Source organism: Vicugna pacos, chromosome 25 (assembly GCF_048564905.1).
Source record: "Vicugna pacos chromosome 25, VicPac4, whole genome shotgun sequence".
NCBI classification, from domain to species: Eukaryota; Metazoa; Chordata; class Mammalia; order Artiodactyla; family Camelidae; genus Vicugna; species Vicugna pacos.
In genome coordinates, this window is record NC_133011.1 from 5,457,148 (window position 1) to 5,473,905 (window position 16,758).

The 16,758-nt window shown below is 39.8% G+C and overlaps 1 long non-coding RNA gene and 1 other non-coding gene across 2 annotated transcripts in view; both read left to right on the plus strand.

Annotated features, from left to right (window-relative positions):
- The window catches only part of LOC140689235 (uncharacterized), a 44,535-nt gene that overhangs the window by 13,961 nt on the left and 13,816 nt on the right, over nucleotides 1–16,758 (plus strand). The window lies entirely within an intron of this gene.
- On the plus strand, nucleotides 1,777–1,907 carry LOC116285639 (small nucleolar RNA SNORA30/SNORA37 family). Its single transcript, XR_004195330.2, has one exon. It is a non-coding gene; the product is annotated as a small nucleolar RNA SNORA30/SNORA37 family (small nucleolar RNA).

The following is a 16,758-nucleotide window of genomic DNA, read 5'->3' on the forward strand; positions in this document are numbered from 1 at the left end:
GCTGGGAAGGCAACTGACGAAAGTCCACTACGTAGACTATCTCAAAGTCACATTTTAAAATCCACCTCACTTTTGTGGTCTAAAGCCCAAACTCCGTTATGCTTAACATTAGTCCTGCGGGATGCTCCTGGAAGTAAAGGTCCTGTGATCAAACAAAGTTGGCAAGTAGTGTATATTGCAACCCCCACCTAGAGGTTCCCTTTGTGCACTAGTGTAGTGAAGACTTTAAGAAATGCTTCAGCAGAGAGGCCGATGAACTTTGTTTAGTCAACTGTTTCACAAGCTTCTTTGACTGAAACCTCTTTTTGGGTAACACCTATTAACAACCATGGAACAATGGAACATATTTTGAAATAGACTGTGTCATTGCAAAAGTCTGACGTCTTCAGACTCGGATCTGTCTTTGGTGGCTGCTGCTGGTTTCTTAGTCACCAGGTCAACAATTACGGAGCCAGGAGTGATTTTGCAACCATAGGATTTAATGCTGTTTTACAATTTTTTTAGCAATATGAAATTATTGTGTCATGATTTCATGAGACTTTTGTCTGCCAGTAATTGCCATGCTTAATCTTTTTGTATCTCGTTTATGACACTGTAGTTAGAAAGAAATGAAACAACATTAAATAGTTATCTCTGGGAATGGCAAACTGTTAAGGGCACTGTCATAGGGTAAATTTGAGACTCTAAAATCACAAGAGCTGTACAGGAAAAGGACTTCCAGACTTTCCGATATTCCCTGAAAATGTTCCCTGTTAAAACCTGACTTTGCTCCACCCCCATCCCTATTTCACAAAATGAAAATGTCTCATTAATGTATTGGTAAAGCATCTTGTGGGAATGTCCCCTTTATTTAAAAGAAAAAAAAAAAGCAGGTACTAAGGATGCCATTATTATTAGTAATCTTCCTCCCAAAACATCTCACCAATTTAGGGGGCATTGGAAGAAAAAAGTCCAAAAGTGAGTAATGTAAAAGAAATGCGAAAACCATGATTCTTTATCAGAAAGCAGAAGAAATGTGGGCAAAGTTGAAATTCCCTTTGAGTATCCAGTGAATAGGTTGAATGGTGTCAGATTCCCAGTGTGATAGTGGTTAATAGTCCTACCTGCTTGGGGCCTCATGTGACTCTTCCTCTCCTGCCTTCACCTCCTAGCTTCCTCTGGGTCTCCTCATCTTGATACTTTGGTCTTCCATAATATATTTACATGAAATGTCCCATTTCAGATTAAACTCTGGTTTCAGAGACTTTTCAAAACATATCACAGCAAGTCAGTCAACAAGTGCCCAGCAAGATACATGGCCTTCTATAGGCAACACAGCTGCAAATTTGCTTATTTCTGCACAAAGCATTACTTAGTTGTTTAGGCCATTTGGCTTTAGTTTGGGTTTTTTTTTTAATTGCAATGATAATTGAAACAATCCTTTTAAATCTATATCCTTATCCACAACCCTGTGGTCCAGGAAAAGCAAAGCTAAGTATGATGTTTGTGGAATGAATTTATGGTCACGTTAAGTAGATTTTTCCAGTTTATTTTATTTAGCAGCATATACACTCCTGCTGTATTCTGCATGATGTATTTATGCAATTGTTTTCTAGGACTCTAGTATGTATTATGATAGTTATTAGAAATGTGATTCTAAAGCCCAAAGATGGAGATTTCATTGGAATGCAGAAGACGAAAAAGAAATTTAGGTCAATTAGTAAATATTATTTGAGTACATTCCATGTACCAGGAAATACACTAAGCACTGGAGATTCAAAGGTGAATAAGAAGACACTGGCACTTTCACAAGTCCTCCCCCAGGCAGTGGGGCCAGGATTTGGTAGCTGGCGCTGAAATTGAAAACCCTTAATTACATCCTTGCCCTGGGACTGTGCCAGTGGCAATTGTCACTCAGTGGGACTCAGAGAACAAGAAAGGAGGAAAAAACAGAAGAGGAAAAAATGATGATTAAGACAGACTTTTTTGGTCTCAGCTAGTTCAGTCCCTCATCATCTTTTCACCAGACTGTCGTATCAGTGTTTTGACTGGACTCCCTCCCTCCAGTCTTGCCCTGCTTTAAGCCATCGGCCACACTGCAGCATGTGGCCCACCTGAAACAAATCTGACCTGCAGAGAGTCCAGACTCTTTAGCATCATGGCCCTGAATGTCAAGACACTCCCTCTCTCTCTGTCTCCTGTCACTCTCCACCTTGACATTTGTGCTCTGATTCCATCATCTTGAGCTTTCTGCATATGTGCCATAGTGATTTACACCTCTGAGCCATTGCTTCTGGCTTGAACCTCTGCCAGGCTTGCCTTTCTCAGCATCTTCTTCCAGCTCAGTTTTGTTCTTTCTTCAAGGTTCAGCTCACTTCCTCCACAAAGCCTTTCCTGAGTGTGCTGGGTCCTCTGCATTCTCCCCTATGTCTGCACATTCTTCTAACATTGTACCTAGCATATTATATTAAAATTACATGTATGTGTCTTCCCTCTCTCCATTGGCTTCTGGCAGAGATAGTGTCTTGTTCATCTTTGTTCCCCCAGTGTCCTAGCCTATAGTTCATCTCAACTATTGTTTATTGAATAAACTTGAACTGAGTTAATCATCTTAAAGCAATTACTCCTTTAAATTTTATGTTTATAAAATTGAATGTTTCTAGTAACTTTTTATAGTAACTAACACAATGTACCAAGCTCTAGGGAAGAATTTGTAAAATGGAGCATTATATATATTCACAGTGGTCTTCTTGTGTTAAAAAAAGTCAAATATCCTATTTCTAAATAATAGGATGACAAACATAATTAATGTTGGAGATAGCTTTCCTACCAAACATAAATGTGATCCTGTAAGAAAATCTCTTCAGTTTCAGCACAAACCCTGAGATCCATAATGGTACGAATTACAATTTCTTTTTATGAAATAATAATTAAATCCAGCAGTGTTGTCATTTTCCAAATGAAGACAATCCAATCTTAGCTCCTACAGGGCTGTTCACAAATGACAGTCATTTTGAAAGGAAGCATTAGTGGACAGATGTGGTTTATCTGCCTCATATGCATTTGGATTAACGTATCCACCTGGCAACAGTGACTGCTTCAGAACTAAGTCTGCAGCTCAAACTGGGAGAGCCACAGCCCCTCCCATGTTTACCACATCTTCCCTATCAGGCAGAGAAGCTGGAAGGAAGCACCTGAAACCAAGATAGTCAGTAGCTATCAAATTGAATTACTGTCACTTGCAACCAAAAGAGTTTTGCCTAATCCAACAACCAAGAGTATTTTTCTTTCTTTCTGTTTTTTGTTAGTGGAGGTACTGGGGATTGAACCCAGGACCTCATGCATGCTAAGCATGTGCTCTACACTGAGCTATTTCCCTCCCCTCGTTCTACAGCATTTGATAACTGTAAACACGATCAACCTTCTACATGTAACTATAACACACTTTAAAACATTTTATAACTGTAAACAAAACGACTTTTACAGTATTTTATAACTGCAAACTGGAAAGACCTGCCACCTATTTGACATTTGGAATACATATAAAGTCTTGAAAAATACTGGCTTATTTGTCAGTTAGTGAATGGTTTCAGATACTAAAATTTTGATTATTTAATGCATTTAGTGTTTTTTGGCACACATAAATCTCTCACCATACTTCTTAATCACTATCATTTATAATCATAAATGTATGTAGGAATTATAATTCTTTATTATTTATTAACTAATTAACTATGATTAATTGTGGGATTTTAAAAACTTACTACTTGTTTTTTAAAAGTCTAGAAAATCTGAAGATTAAAACTACAAATTTTAAACAATTTGCTAGTGACTGATCAAACTACAAAAGTGGATGAAAGTAACTGTATCTTCAGAACATACATAAATTATATGTCCTAATCTTTTTTCCTTTTGAATTACTAGTAAAACCAGAACATGACATTTTAAATCAAAATTATTACCTTTATTTTTTTTTTCTGATATGTCTGTGTCTTCACTAGGATAAACAGGTTATTGTTTGGTCCAGAAAGGTTCACAGAATATTTGGTCTCTATACAGATAGTCTTAAAATTGAGAAGGGTATTAAGACTGAAATTTTTCAGTGTATAAAACCCAGAAATGACAGATTTGTCCCTGAATTATTGAGTGCTACTCTATACATTTGTTTTTCTATTTCGCTAGACTGTGGATAAGGGAGCTACAGCGACAGGCTATTCCCAGCATCATGGCAGAGCCAAGGATGCAGGCAACCTCTGCCCTGGTGGGGACCACAGCTGACCTGGCCAGCAGGCGCCTGGTCAGGTAGGAAGAGGTCCAGGTGTATGCAGGTGACAGCAGCTTGTTGTTCATGGAGACTTCAGCCAAGACAGCTACAAACAGGAAGGATCTCTTCCTGGCAAGAGCTAAGAAGTTGCCAGAGTGAATCCCAGAATCCGGGGGGTGCAGGAGGCTGAAGCCAGGGCGTGAAGCCCCACGAGCAGTCCCAGCAGAATAAGAGCCAGTGTTGTAGCAACTGAGGGGGTGGCTCGCAGCCAGCAAGTACAGAGCTAACCCGAGAGCTGAGACGTCACCTCCACCCCCACCCCTCAGCACACGGTAGCAGCACACAGAGCCCTGGCTCCAAGGGCTGCCTCCTCACAGCTCCGCTGTGGCACTTTTTACCGCTTCAGCAAAGCAGCCAACACCAGGCAGCTGTTGCCCCTGGCCTCCTACCCCTACTCCGGGCCTTGGGCACCAGATCTCCCAGAACTTCCCTTCCAAAACCAGCTTTCTTCACTTTGCATTATAGACACAAGGACAGTGACCTACTTATCTTGTCTCTTCTTCCTCATTTTTTTAGAAACCATTTTTTGCCTCCCGTCCCTTCCCCTTCTGCTTTTGGTCAGTCACTGTTCTTGAACCCCTTTCCCGCCTCTCCCCAGGATGGAGAAGGCGGTGAGCCAGGAACTGAGGAAGAAGGTTTCCAGTTCAGTCACATTAAGGGCTTGGGGGAAAGAAAGTCCGAGCAGGCGGGAGTAAGGGAGCATTTCCCTTTTTGTTTTTATTCGGTTGGAGTTTCTCCTATTTGAAAACACTGCCCTATCCATGTGCTGGCCTTGTGTTTCTAGGAGACGTGAGAATGGGAAGTAAAGCTCTAGGGCAGCTGGTGGGAGTCTTGCCATTGGCTAACAGGGCAGAGACAGAGGAGGTGGAGATGCAGTGTCATCTGTGGCGCTAGAAATCTCCCAAGACTCCTTTCCGCTCACCTAGCCTCTTAGGCGGCTTCTTCCCAACAAGGGGGGAGGCCCTGGGCCCCAGAGTCCTCCGGAGAGTCTTCGCTGGCTGCCTGCACCTTCGGCTCTGCTGTGATCTAACTGGAGGAGGGACCCATTTCGGATACCCACTCTCTGATTAAGTATTCCCCGCTCTGGCCTTCATGTGGCCTCAGCCCCGGCTGCTATATCCTCCTGCACTTTGCACTTTAATTAATGGTAGTTCAGTTGTAATAATTGTTTTATGGGGGGTTTGATTGATTTACCTGCCCTCTTACCTTCTTAATTAAACGGAATCCAAGATGTATATGAGGTTTGGGGAGGGACTTGGAAACCAGTACCAGTGGCAGCTGCTCAAGCCCAGTCCCACTGTGAGCTTCCTGCAGCTCTGACTCCTGCTTCACGTGAATTCTTGCCAACCTAGCTCTTGGGTAGAGGTTCGCCTTTCCTGGGGAATTAACGGAGCAACTGGAGAGCGGTCTCAGGATAGCACAGGCCATGGGAGGGGACGGAAGAGGAGTCAGGCTAGAGGGCGGGGCTTTCTGTCCTTGCCCAGGTTCACACTCGGTTTGCTCCACCCATTACCAGACGTTATCTACTTCCCTGTAAATAGGTATGATCCACAGTCCCACTGTACAGTTTGTGTCCCCACCTCTCATCAGCCCTATTTCTTTTTTTTTCCTTAACACCTTTGTTGTGATATGACTCCTGGACAGTAAACTACACATATTTCAGATGTACAATTTGATGAATTTTGATAGGTGTACACACCCATGAAACCACCACCACAATCAAGATAGCTAACATTTCCATCACTCACCAAGAGGTGCAATTTTTGAATTCCCAATTTACCCCTTTCCACCCCCTTTACACCCTGGTAACCATAAGTTTGTTTTCTATGTCTGTGAGTCTATTTCTGTTTTGTAGATAAGTTCATTTGTGTCCTTTCTTTTAAAGATTCCACGTATAAGCAATATCATATGATATTTTTCTTTCTGACTTACTTCACTTAGAATGACAATCTTCAGGTCCATCCATGTTGCTGCAAATAGCATTATTTTATTCTCTTTTATGGCTGAGTAGTATTCCATTGTATAAATATACCACAGCTTCTTTATCCAGTCATCTGTCAATGGACATTTAGGTTGCTTCCATGTCTTGGCTATTGTAAATAGTGCTGCTGTGAACATTGGGGTGCATGTATCCCCACCCTGCTTTGAAACAGGATTGGCCTTCACGTCTGAGCTCTGTTGAGCTTGGGGAATCTTAGTTTTTATTTCCCAGTTCTTCATTTTTTTCTTCTGATCAGTTTTTTTTTTAATGTTTTTTTGTTTTGTTTTTTGTGGGGTGGGAAGGTTCTTCTGAGAAAGCATTTGCCTTTTCTCCCCTTTCTTCCTCTCCCAGCATAACAATTGTGATAACAGAATGCAACTGTTTTTTATTTATTGCTGTATGTACTGTAAGTAAAAAAAGTGAAAAAATTAAATGAATGACAATAAGGACCAGAAAAGAAATAGAGAAAATGAAAATTTTCATCTAATGAACTTTATATATGTGTTTGTGTGTCCATTAAAAAAAGGGGGGGGTTAATTAATAAAATAAAAATCATAGTACAAACGAGAAAAAGCACAACTGTTTATTCAGAAGATTTGTATCTACCTACCAGTTTGAGTTCTGATCCTTTGGTTACATCTTAATACAATAATATTTTTGTAAATAATTGTTTAGTCACTAATAAGTACATTTTAATAAAATAAAACCACCTGCAAAATGAATGATTTAGGCAACTACCAAATTGTACCACTGATGTCACTTTTAGTTCCTTGATTCTTTTTCTAGGTTTAAAACAAACAACAATTTTAAAAGAATACTACCTTTCGATTAGAAAGATATTATTTAAATTTGGCAAAATATTTTATGGGTAAACTAAAACTCACCCTTTACCAATCCAAAATAGCTAATCTTGCAGTTTACACTCAATTTTACTGTTTTAAATTTTAAACACAAATAAAAAGTTCAAAGGGTCACATGATATGCAGAAATGGAATAATTCAAACTCTTGTTTCTTCATCCATATGATTTCTGTGCTGTGATTATTTGTTTCAAATCTATGGTTTAAACACAGGTACATGTAATAGCACAAGGGTTGGAGACTAAGCTCAGAATGAGTTCAGATTATTCTGATGCTTCATGAGCTCGGCCTTGAAATGAATTTGCATAGCTCAGTCTGTGTGTGACAGGAGTCAACTGTTTACCTGGAAGTTCCCCCAGTTCACTTCCATGTAGAATACCGTGTTCATCAAAAGATAACTAATAGAAATACTTCAATTTCAAGCTTACTCAACAGTAACAGAATTTAGAACAACAGAAGATTTTTTAGAGGACTAGGTTATTGCCTATATTGTTTAGAATTATTGACACTTAGTGATAACAAAAGTCCAACCAAATTTTATTTTCAGTCTTAAAAATACAGACAGTGCACTCTCTTACTGCAAAGAAATGTTAATAACATAGTTTCAACTTGTTTGCTCTGTTGTTAAGTTTGCTGTTCACTCCAAGTGTTTATCAAAGATTTAAGAGTAACAGTTGGGATATAAAGAGTAAGTACGGCTAGAGAATGTGACCTAGAAAACCTCAAGTGCACAGCACGCCACCTACCCAGCCCATCTCTGCCTGCTCCGGGCTGAACTGTATGTCCCCACAAAAGCCCTAACTCCCAAAGCAGTTGTATATGGAGCTGGACTTTTAAGGGGTAATTAAGGTTAAATGAGGTCATAAGGGTGGGGATCCTAATAAGAAGAGGAAGACACATCTCTGTCTCTGCCTCTGTCTCCCTCCCTACAAACCAAGGAAGGACCACACGAGGACATATCAGGACAGCGATCTCCCTAGATCATCTCTAGGAAGCGAGGTCTCCCCAAGACGGAATTAGCAGGACCCTTGATCTTGGGCTTCCCAGCCGGAAGTGAACTGGGAGAATTCCCAGCTAAACACTGACTCAGCTATATGCATTCATTTAACGAGTAAGTTCTGTTCACTGTACAGGAATCATACCACAGTAAAGGTGTTTAAAAAAAAGAGTAAGTTCTCTATGAGGAATAAATTTCCGTTAAGACACCAGCCTATGGTATTTTGTTACGACAGCCAAGCAGGCTAGTACACTGGTCCTTGTAGTGAGCGCTACCTTTGCTCCAGCAGGAGTTGATGAAGATGTGGCTGAAATCAAGGAGGATATTCAGTCCATGGCAAGCAGAGGAAGAACTTTGGGGGCCTGGGAGTATAGGAACTCTCAGTACTGTTTTTGCAACTTCTTGTGAGTCAGTTTATTTAAAAATTAAAAGTATATGCATATGTAGATATATTTTAGATATATTTTAAATTTAATTATAACATTTTAAAAATTATAAAATTATCATAGTTACAGAATTTATAATATTTAATATTTAAATATATAATATTTAAAATTTAATATATATTTTAGCTTAGGAGAAAAGTTGCATTGAAAAATCCACTAAGCGGGTAATGTAATGTCAGGTAAGAGTATAGTTTATATCCACTAACTGATCCGTTGAATGAATATTCTTTTATGTAGATCATGTAGATCTTGTGCCAACCAACGTACTAGGTGCTATGAATATTTGAAAAGACAAGGTCACTGTCCACAAGGATTTGATGGTTTGCTGGAGCAATAAACATACAAAAATCTAATATGACCACTATTTAAAAGGAGAGATGGACAAATTCTGTAGTGGACATTTGTTCACTGTGGTTGTCCAGCTTCTAAATACCCTTCCTATTTGGAAGCAATCTCAAGACCAACCAGAAGCAAGGAGGCTTCACTGCCCATAATGGAAACCTAAAGGAGCCCCTGCCACTGTCCCCTGGCAACCAAAGCATGGGCATGTGATTAAGTGCCTGGGACTCTCATTCTCGAGGAAATGACCGAAAGTCTCGGGATCAGGTAGAGATATTCAATCAAGGTGACAACAGTGGAGTGAAGAGTCCAGTGGCTCAGGGAGGAGTGTGCACAGGTGGTGGGCTCCACCAGCCTGATCGCAAGTGCCCTGCAGCTGTCAGTCAGCAGTGACGCCCCAAAAAGATCATTCCCATGGCAGGAACTCAGCGATGCCTCCTTTGCCTCGGTCTCAGCCCCGGCTGGGCTCTGTAGCATCCTTGTGTATTCCGTGAGCCCCCTCACTAGAATGACTGCTTAATAATGAAAAGATATGAGCTATTCCTACATACATAGAGATGAATCTCAAAAACAAATGCTTGGTGAAAAAAGCCAGAATGAAAAAGTACATCTTGTATTATTCCATTTATGCAAAGTATGGGCAGAACTCATTGACAGTGACAGAAATTGGGCAGAAAATGGGGGTGGGGGAGACTGACTACAGAGACATGAGAAAACTTCAGGGGGTAATGAAAATGTTCTACATCTTGATTGAGGTGGTGCTTATTTGAATGTTTACGTATGTCGAAAATCTATCAAACCAAACACTTATAATTGAGTGCATTATATTGTGTGTAAATTGTAACCTCAACAAAGCTGATCTTTTAAAACGTTGAAAAAGAAGAATATAGAGAGGCTTAAACATGAGACATCTGGGGGGAAATGTCCCAAATTTAAAAGCATCTCTATCCTCTGAGGAGGGACACTGGGTGACTAGGGAAGAGATGTGATAGGGTATTTGCTGTATTGCCTTTGGTACCTTTTAAATATTTGTATTTATGTGAGTGTGTTATCTATTTTAAAATGTTTCCAAATTTTAAAAAGCCCACCTCCTCCAGAGGATCGATGATATTAATGACATTGTCAATAACTTATAGGAGGTGGGGGATACCTAGCACATCTCCACTAAACCTTCAGTGTGGCAAGTGCAGAAGAGGAGTGGATTTTGAAGAACCCCCATGAATTATCCTAAGGCCTATAAGGTTTTGACCCCACCCACGGTTGGAGTTGAGATGTGGTATACTTTCTGGAGCAAATCAGTACAGATTCCACCAGCTGGTACACATCTGCTGATCTGGAAAATGCTATTTTTCTGCATCCCAGTATTCAAAAACTACCAGAAATAATTTGCTTTCGCCTGTTGGAGATAGCAATACAGCTTCACACCTTTGGCTTGGGGCTAAATTAACTCTCCATTTCTGGCAATGATTTAACCATTAGGAACTTTGATCATCTTATTGTGCTACAAAATATCACATTGGTTCATAACACTGATGACTTTATGGTCCCAGATCTTGGAGGTCAGGAAGTATCTTAAGATGATAATAGCCTATTTAAAAGACACCTGAATGCCAGTGGGTAGGAAATAAATACCATAAAACAAGGCACTGTCCCCTCAGTTAAGTTGCTGGCCATTCTTAGTTGCAATGGTACATTGGAGTCAGCTTGTACCTGCTCATGAAAGCTTGTTGTTAATTATTCAGGAATATTTTGAGACTTGTGACAATGCTGAGTGTATTAATTTCCTGAATCTGCTTGAACAAATTGCTACAAATTCAGTACTTTAAAACATCCCAAATTTATTACCTTGTAGCTCTAGAAGTAACAAGTCTAAAATCAGTCATCAGGGCTGCATTCCTTCTGGAAACTCTAAGGGAAAATCTGATTGCCTTTTCTGTTTCTTGGCTGAAGGAATTACTTTTATCTGTCTTCAGAGCCGGCCACATAGCATCTTCTACTCTCTCTTTCTGACCTCTGCTTCTATCACCATATCTCCTTCTCCTCTCATAAGGACCCCTGTGATCACATTGGGCCCACCTAGACAATCCAGAAAAATCTTTCCATCTCTAAAACCTTAACCACATCTGCGAAATCCATCCTGCCATTTTAGGTAACATATTCACAGATTCTGGGGATTCACTTGCGGACATTTTTGAAAAGCCATTATTCAGGCTGCCATTAATAATCAATCTGTCAATTCTTACTGAGTGCAGACTTCGTCTCAGAATCATTCCTAATACGAGCACTTCACAGCAATAGGTCTGAGTCAGCACAGGAGATAAAATCTATATTCTGATCTTTGATCAATGCTAAATGTATCCAATCATTCAACATTTATTTATAGTTTTTCCATGAGCTATTTATTGTGCTAGACAAATCTTGTTGGAAATGGACACAGACCCTGTCCTACTGGAATTCAGAGTCCATGGAAGAAGAGAGGCAACATCTGGGTAAACAAACCAATAAATACATTTTAAAAGTAAGAAGAAGTGGAGAGGGTATAGCTCAATGGTAGAGCGTGTGTTTAGCATGCCTGAGGTCCTGGGTTCAATCCCCAGTACCTCCATTAAATAAATAAATAAATAAATAAATAAATAAATAAATAAATAAATAAATAAACCTAATTACCTTCCACCCAAAGGTGGGGAAGATAAGCTCCCCCCCCCAAAAAAAAAAAGTAAGAAGAGTGCTAGGAAGGAAACAAACAGGGTCCTGATAAAGAAAAATAAGTGTGATGGTCAGGGAGGCCATGTGTAAAAAGGTAACTATTCAGTTGAGACTTGAAGGACTGGGAACCAGTGATGGGAAGCGTGGAGAAAGCTGTTATCAGCGAGGGCACCGTGTGTGGGACCAACACTGACAGTGCTGAGAGGGAATGCTATGGCAGCCCCACATTGCTTCCCTGAGGCATGGAGTCTCTGAATGAAGCTGACTTACTTCCCCACAGAGGACTTACCATGGTGAGACTGCATTCACCTATGGCCAGCGCCTGTCCCAGCTTGGCCCCAGCCCAAGCCACACCCTCTGCCTCGATCCATTTATTAAAGAAAGCTGTTAGAAAATAACCTTTGCTCTCATTCTTCACCTATCCAGGCTGCCGCACTATGGCAGTTGAGTTTGGTCAGAGCTTTCAACAGTCTGTTTTTCTAAGTAGGAGAGAAAATTTGGATTTTCAAGTTAGTGCAGAGGGATATGACATTGTGGACCACTAGGTATTTCTTTTATTTTAAAGGAGCAACTAGTATGTAGTCTGCCCAAGAGTCTGTTACACGTGTTGACATTGTTAAACAGATACACGGTAACTGATTTAAAAAGGTACAGTCTTACTTATCTGTGGAGTATTTGAACACACCACTGTCATAGCTTTTCTTTTCTTCCAGAACTACTGTTTCTGTTTGGGTTCATACTTCATATTTGATTGATATTGCTGTTCCTAAATGCCTCAACTGTTAACTACACTTCATTCACTGGAACCGATAATTTGTCTTTTGTTATTGTCCTGTTTTCAAATTAAGATGTGGACATTATGCCCACTTTTTTTCTTTTTTATTGAAGTATAGTTGATGTACAGGTGTACAGTATAGTGATTCACAATTTTTAAAGGTTTTACTCCATTTATAGTTATTATAAAATATTGCTTATAGTCCCTATGTTGTACAATATATCTTTGTAGCTTACATTATTCGCAATTTTAGGACAGAATTCTTGAACTCAAAAAACAAAAACCTTAAGGAAGCTCTGTTGTCTCTTGCCATGAAGATCTCTTCCATAGGGATGTCTATTTCAAGGGCAAAGACTGAAGGCAGAGCTTTAATTCTGCAAATTACTGTACTGGCTCCATGTGGCCACCAGAGGGAGCCAAAACCATTGACGCTCCATTTATCACCAGCACTTCTGCAGTATTTTTCTTTAGCTGTAATCTTTGCCTTTGACATATTCCAACCAAAACATATATCTAAATCAGGGGACCAAATTGTACAAGGCAGCCCAGTCCTGTTTCCTCCTATAGTAGAATGTCTGGAAGCCTCTTCTATTTATTTATTGCTCCACTAAAGGAGTTAAGGGACCCATGTGGCAAAGTGAGTTCTAAGCAAAACTGAGGTCCAGAGGATGAATCCACATTCTAACCACTACTATGCGCAGACATGCCCTGGTAGATCGCGTAGCACAGAACCAAAGTGAACTCAGCTTTTCACACAGATGTGTTTTTCTTTTACACTTCAAGTAGGTCTCTCAAAAGTGGCTGAAGAAAGAATTTAGGGGTCCTGGATACTGAAAAGATAATAGTGCCCCAGGCATGCTAAGAGCAACGCTAAACCATAAAAGGACAAGTCTAATGAATTCAGAGTGCTCCCCACCACTTCACAGATGAGGAGTTGGGAGGATAAGCTCTTGTATGGGGAGTTCTAGCCAGTAATGCAGATCACTGATAGCAGGAGGAATTGTCCCAGCAGGTAGAAACAGAGATGCAGGGCAGACAGACAGGGCAGACGTTTTGTAATGATCATCTAATCAATTTCACGGGAAAGTGCCTCTATTTCATATCTCTACTGATAAATTTGCTAAAACAAATGAGCTCAAATTTATCGAAAGCGAATAAAGTCAGTTCAATTTAGTGTTTCTCTGCTTTTATTTTACCCATGTCTTCTGGATTCTCTCCTAACACTCCAATTACTCATGGACTCTTAAATAAATAAGCTATTTGGTGCTGCCTTCTTAAATTGAGATTGAAGAGATGGTGGAATTGGGCTCAGATATCTGAAATTTTTCCCTTTTTTTTTGTTTTTTGCTTATCTGAATTTTTAAAAAGTCATAGAGATGAGTTTGATTCATAACTCAGACTTAAGAACAGGTGATGTGCCTGCACAGCTGACACACCAACCTGCTATTTACAATCTCAAAAACTGCCAGCTTTCCCATGTCCTTGGCTTTGGCCAAGCCTAGCCCACTTCTGTCACTAAACATTTCTGACCTCCCAAATGGCCTCACTACAGCCCTTTGTCATTCTCTTATATAGTTCTTGTAATCTGCCCTGAACTGTTGGGGGTTTATGTGCCTGGATTACCTTCTTAGGAGACAAAGAACTCTTTGAAGGCAAGCCTCAACTTACTTGCATCCTCTATAATCTCTTGAATGTGATAGATGGGCAAAAAACACTTGCTCTAAATGCACTATGGTATCCCAGATTGGATTCTGGTACAGAAAAAGGGTTAATTGAGAAGCTAGTTAAGTTCAAATTAAGTCTATAGTTTGGTAATGTACCAATGTGAATTCACAACTGGTTTTTTTTGTGTGGGGGCAGGAGGGATTGGGTTTATTTATTCATTTACCTTTAGAGGAGGTACTAGAAATTGAACCCAGGGCCTTGTGCATGCCAAGCATGTGCTCTAGCACTTAAGCTACACTCTCCCCCCATGAACTCACTATCTCTGACAGATGTGTCAAGGTTAAATAAGATGCAAGATGGGTTGAAGGGGTGTGTAGCTCAGTGGTAGACCACATGTCTAGCATGCACGAGGTCTTAGGTTCAATCCCCAGTATCTCCATTAAAAAGATAAATAAATAAACCTAATTACTCCCCACCACCAAAAAAAAAAAAGTGCTGGGTGAAGGGTATACAGGAACTCTCTGCCCTTTGCAACTTCTCTGTAAATCTAAAATTTTTCCAAAATAAAAGTTTATTTAAAAAGACTTTTTAGAGTTTAAACTTTTTAAAATATTTTTATAAATTTGATGAAACAAATTTAATTAAATAACCATTAAACACTTTATCTAAATGTTTCCCATCAAAAGATATTTAAAAAATTTTTTAAGTTAAAAAAGGAGATTATAAAACAGTTTTATGTATATAATATAAATGAAATACAAGTAGTTGGAAAGAAATATATATGAAATGTTACAGTTCTTTCTTCGGATGATGGGATTATAGGTAATTATTATTTCCTGGTTATCTTTATTTTCCACATTTTTTATAATAAGTTTGTATTATTTTGGTAGTGAAAGAGGATTTTTTCTTAAATTTAATGTTCTCCAATGTAGTAACTCTGGAGAAGTCCCATATCAGTACCAGCTCTGGGTTTTTTCTCAAGTTCTGATTCTTATTAAGCAGTGCTTTCCAGGAAGTGTCCACTGGATGATGGTACTTTCATTCCAGACAGAGGTTACGGAAGACAGGTTTAATCTCTAGGTCCTTCTGGTCGGAGCAGACACAGAGTTGGGCCGGAAAGCCCGTAGATGACTATCTTTGGGAAAAAGAACTTTAGTAGAACCTAGCCTGGGCTGGCCACAAACCACCTACATTTTTTTTTTTCATGTGGTAAAATATACATAACATAAAATTTACCTATGTTACCATTTTTAAGTACACAATTCGGTGGCATCAAGTACATTAGCAATGCTGTGTAATCAGCACCACTGTCCATCTCTGGGACGTTTTCATCATCCCAGACAGAAACTCTATTCTATTAAACACTAACTCTTCATGTCTCCTCACCCCTAGCCCCTGGCAACCCGGTTTTTACTTTCTGTCTCCATGAATTTAACTACTTTAGGTGCCTCATGTAAGTGGAATGCTACAGTATTTGTCCTTTTGTATCTGGCTTATTTCACTTAGCAAATGTTTTCTAGGTTTATCCATGTTGTAGCATGTGTCAGGATTTAACTCCTTTTTATGGCTGAGTAATATTTCATTGTATAGATGTACCACAGTGCGTTTATCCATTCCTCAGTTGATGGACATTTGGGTTGTTTCCACCTTTTGGCCATTGTTAAAAATGCTACATGAACACTGGCAACAAATATTTGTTCAAGTCACTGCTTTTTTCTTTTTGTTTTGGTGGGGGTGGGGTAGGTCATTAGTTCTATTTATGTATTTATTAGTAGTATATATTTTTTTAATGGAGGTACTGGAGATTGGACCCAGGACCTCGTGCCTGCTAAGCACGCACTCTACCACTTGAGCTGTACGCTCCCCTTCAAGCCCCTGTTTTTAACTCTTTAGGGTATATGGCAATAATAATACTAGGAGTGGAATTACTGGGTCACAGGATAATTCTCTGTTTAACTTTCTGAGGAATCTTCACACTATTTCCCACAGCAGCTGCACCATTTCACATTCCCACCAGCAGGGCACAAGGAAGGGTTCCAATTTCTCCATATCTTTACCGACACTGGTTATTCCCCCCCCCCCTTTTTTATAATAATAGTCATCCTACTGAGTGTGAGAGCTACCCACATTTTAGATGTCATGTGTGTTCTTAGCAAGCACACTACCAACAAACAATCATATTGGTTTGTTAAGATTTGTCACACTAATTAGTAGTTGACCCAGGGCAGTTGAAAAGCAAAGCTTGCTGGTTACTGTCCCATCCCCCGGACACCGCATAGGTACTTTGTGTGGGAAAACAGGGAAGGCACCAGAAGGCCAGGGGAAAGCAGGGCTAGAGAGGGCAGGAGGAGTTCCAAGGGAAATGCTACAGAGGTGAGCAGAGCCCAGAGGAAACCAAGCAAAGCCAAAAGCACATGATAAATAGATAAAAGAAGAAAAAAAGGAGAAAGATTAAAGAGTGAAGGGGAGGGAGCAAGAGACCAAAAATTCAAAGGAGATTTTTACCTGAACAGAAATATCACCAGCTGCCACTCATCCAGATCAAGTCTGCCTCCAGAAAAGCCAGTTTGGCAGCTTGGAAAGAGGAGAGGGTAAAAGTCAAAGCTTCTGATTTGAGCATTAAAAAACATATCTGGACATGACCCTTTTATGTTTTGATCTTTTTTGGTTACTTTGTTAATCCCCAC